This window comes from Rhagoletis pomonella, unplaced genomic scaffold (assembly GCF_013731165.1).
Source record: "Rhagoletis pomonella isolate Grant_MI unplaced genomic scaffold, Rhpom_1.0 Rhpom_scaffold_00002, whole genome shotgun sequence".
NCBI lineage: Eukaryota > Metazoa > Arthropoda > Insecta > Diptera > Tephritidae > Rhagoletis > Rhagoletis pomonella.
The window spans coordinates 48,391,997-48,396,519 of NW_023458556.1; the positions used below are offsets into that span (position 1 = coordinate 48,391,997).

The 4,523-nt window shown below is 33.5% G+C and overlaps 1 long non-coding RNA gene across 1 annotated transcript in view; it reads left to right on the forward strand.

Moving 5' to 3' along the window:
• Positions 1-4,523, forward strand: part of LOC118733758 — a 12,726-nt gene that overhangs the window by 1,438 nt on the left and 6,765 nt on the right. The gene's annotated exons all lie outside the window — the stretch shown is intronic.

Sequence of the window (4,523 nt, forward strand, 5' to 3'; positions counted from 1 at the left end):
TTTTCTAAAGATTCTGATTAAAAAGTTTGAAATTTGGGTGAAAAATTGCAAAATTTTTATACAAAGTTTAAAATCTGAATTTATATGGTGTTTGTTGTATAGCCAGCTAGGCTTTTATAAAAAAATAATAAACATTAAATAAACAAAAGACAAATAGCCAAAACTGGTCAAAATATCGCACTCCTATTATTTTGTGGACAACTGTATGTATGTACATTAAAATCCAAAAATGCATGTGAAAAAGTAAAGTCGGAATTTTTAAGCTCTCACCCCCTAGAATTCTTCTATACCGAGAAAAAGTATACCCCTATTTTTTTATTTTGAAATCAAAAAAATATTAGAGGTCGCTCAAAGCGCTCAAAGTTTTCCATGTATTCCATGGGGAAAAAACAACTTTTCGTAGATATGGTATGGAATTATTAAAAATCAATATTTTTTGATCGAAAACGTCTGTTACTTTGCAGGAGATTCCCAAAAATCTATATATAATTGCTCAGTCATACGACTTATTTAGCAGTTAGAGAATTAAGTTATTCATCAAATTAAAGTGCAAGCTGCAGTTGCAATTGACCGTATTTTTCATAAAAGTAAAACGTGGCAGAAAAGTCGATAGTATTCTATTGAAAAATATTAACCAATTTTCCATGGAATTGTGATTCGGATTCGTATTATTTAAAGTTTTAAAAATAAAAATAGCTGTGATCACTTTCTTTTTTAAAGGACCCTAAATGACGGTAAAACTCAAAACTTGAAACTTGATTTTTGAAATGAACGATCCAAATTAACCGGTAAGCATATTTATGTATTTTAAAATTTTTTAAATCAGTGGTTGAATTTTTGTACTGAAAGGGTTAAGAAAGCTTTAGTGTAAAAGCTTGATACTAAACGCCTTTCACCATGTAACGGCGCCAATTTTAAGTGATTATTGCGTTTCAGACTCCGACTAATAAAGCCCTTGGACGAATATTGTGAAAGGTTCATAGGGGGTGAGAGCATTACAATTCCAACGTTACTGTTTTTCGACCAGAGTTCTCTCTCATCTAAAGTAGAGGGTTAAAAGCCGATTAGAGAAATTATCGAGAATTATAGCATTCTCTACAAAAATGGAACTTACATAGTTCTCGATATAGAGAAAGAGGTTCGACATCTAATCGTATTCTAATGTTGAATTCGAACCGCGAGGTAGTGGGATAATTTCATTTTAATCTTTCTATATAGAAGAGAAGCTGCTAAAAGTTTGCAATCGATATACTCTATGTTGACGCATGCTTCCGTGTTCGCTTCGGCCAAGAGAAGGCTCATAGCTAGGTTTAAAGGGAGTTGCCACACGCATACAAACTTAAATTAAATTCAATTAATAGGAATGATCAAATATCGCAATAATAATAATAATAATAATAATAATAATAATAACCTCAACGGTTTCACCCTCCTTTCCCGCTCATCCGCAGTCAATCATTTATTGAGAGAGGATAGTATCGCTTCCTTAATGCGAATCACATATATCATAGGAGTATCAAATGGTTAGAAAATTCTTTTTGAAGAACGCTGCCACCTGTTTTAATATTTAAATTCAAATAATTAAATAAAATTTATTTTTAAAACTGGTGGCACTTTAGAAGGCTTCATTAAATTTAGTAAAAGGTTAACTGAAATCTATATACATACTATATGAAATAAAAATGCTTAAAGTTTGAAATCGATGGAATCTATGTATGTACCATTCTGTACCCTTAAATTTACATATTTAGTTAATTTTGTCTTATTTGTTAATATTTATCATGAGATCAGTTTTCTCCAATTTCAAATTTATCTCCAAAAATTTATTTTCTTTAGAGCGTTCTCCATAAGTCCTCTTACAACTTGAAAACTTTGACCTTGATTCCCAGGGTTTGCTAGTAATTTGATTGGTAATATTTCATAAATGCTTGGTTACTCAAAGAGAGAAAATCTTAAAATAGCGAATTTGGCCTTTTCTCCTCCAGAAGCTAGCGGCCACGATTTCGTTGATCCTACACCCTGGGGAATGTATATTCAGAAGTTTGTTTGACGACTCTATGCCCGAATCGGTCCAGGATCATTTACCTGTTGATATATGTTGGTTGAGGTAATGATTTCTCAAGGATCCTGCGCCGCCTGGCTCAGTCGTTCGTATACTCGATGGATTCGCAAAACTTTCTCCACGAAGCCTTCTTGGCTTCTAGAAGGTCCTTTTATAATTCTTTAAGGTTGCCTTGTTCTGGTATCATCCCTTACTTCTGTAACATTCGTTACATTACTTCCTTACCTGCTTCCAAAGCTTTGGTAGTTTTTCGTTCCACCAAGGTGTGTAAGCTTTTTTCTCGTATCTTAGCGGGCATGCTTTCATTAAAGACCTTCCAAACGCCCTATTAAAACAGCCGCCTTGGAGTCAAGTTTGCGTTCATTGAAGAAGTCTTCATTCGATATTCTATTAAATTTTTTGAAAATAAGTTTTTTTTAGAATAAGTCCCAGTTTGTATTCCAAAGGACTCCTGAAGGTAGTAGGCATTCCCGCTGCCATGCTCAACTCAATTATTATATTCAGAGAACTAAAGTTGGAGCATAAAAAGGCTTGAATATGTTTTTTGACTAATTTACAGGCTCGTAGTTTACCTGTAAGGCTGCTGAAAAGAGGTTGTAAAGGACACCACTGAGCCCCTAACCTACAGATCCCTTAACCAACCGCTCTCTTACCCAAGATTTTTGTATCAATGAGATCTGTTTTTACCCCATAAAACATAGAACCCCCTGTTAGTATAAAAAACAAAATCAATGCTACACCGAGCTACCCCCATCAAATGGATCCACCTATAAAAAATCTCCAAAGCTGAAGTAAAAACAACTAAAACATTAAAAATCTTAAGCCAAATAAAGTTCCTGGCTATGATCTAATTGTTGTTAATTTATTGAAATAGCTACATCAGGCGGGCATTACCAACTTACTTGTTTAATGCTGTCATCAGAATAGGCTTTGTACCTAAATACTCAGTGGAAAGTGTCACGAGTGAAAATGATTCTCAAATCAGTCGAATCATATCAACCCATTAGCTTACTACCAATCACTTCCAAAATAATGGAAGTGCTCTTTCTAAAAAGGTTCTATCCAATTATAGAAGAACGAAAGCTTATACCACACCATCAATTTGGACTTACGAAAATCCACAGCTCTATCGAACAAGTACCCAGACTTGTTGAGAAAATATTCTGAGCATTTGAGAAAAACAAATACTGCCCGGTTGCATTTCTAGATATCTAACAAGCGTTCGATCGAGGCACGTTGGCTTACTCTATAAAATAAAAACTGCGCTCCCTATCAACTACTATGTATTTCTGCTGTCATACCTGAAGAATCGTATTTTTTTTGTTAAACAGCGTACGGAACATTCTGAACGTTACGAAAGCACGGCAGGTGTACCATACGGCAGCGTCATGGGCCCCATACTATACCTACTCTACACATAGACCTACCCGTAATTGAAGAAGCCACCATTGGTACTGTTGCTGATGACACTGCTATCTTAGCATTTGACGACTCCCCACAGTTGGCTTCCCGAAAACTCCAAAAAGGCCTAAATAAAATAACTCAGTCGCTAAAAAAACTGGCGAATGAAGTGTAAAAGCATGTTCACATTACCGTAATTTACGGTTCATTTGTAATTTATAAGCAAATCATGCTGACATCATGTAATTTTGCCTGGTAAAATCTGTCAATAAATTAAATGTAAATGAGATAATTTATTCTAAATCAATCGCCAAATCAAGAAAAAAAAGTTAGTTCATTTATTTTGGCCCCCACTGTTTTATGAATTTGAAAAAATGCCTAAAGGTATGCAACCATTTTTTTTATCAAGTATCAACCACACACTTATACGTACACGTGTTGTGCTAATCACCCATGATTCAATAATAAAAGGCATCGTCAGTGTTGGCATTTTTGGTATAATTGTACTTTTTTGATACGATTTCGATTACAATATACTTTCCTACTACGCAGTACTTTTTAGTAAAATTTTGTGAGGAATACTATAAATATATAGCTCGAAATTTTTACGAAAGTTTGTTGGTTTTTTTAATGTTGCGCAAAGATTGAACCTTGGATTTATATGGGGTTTGTTAAAGTATAAAAAGGAATTTTATAAGCAAATAATTAAAATTTAATAATTTTAAGATAAATGGCCAACCATGTCAACATATGCGTGTCGTAAAGTTTTGATAAGCACTTGATATACTATTAAAATGTCAAGTGTTAGTACTGAATTCAAAAAAGATGTATTTTTTATCCTTGCATAATAACTCAAAAAAATTTGTTACGAAGTGTACCTTAAAATGTGTGCATACACATTTATTTTAAAAGTGTAAAATATGTAAATGTACCTACTCATAATCATTGGTCTTGAAGGAAATCTATGCACGCTTGTACTAAGAAAATATATAAGCAAATTAAAAAGTCGATACAATTTACAGTCGAACAGTACAGGTTTTGTATATATTTCGTACTGAAG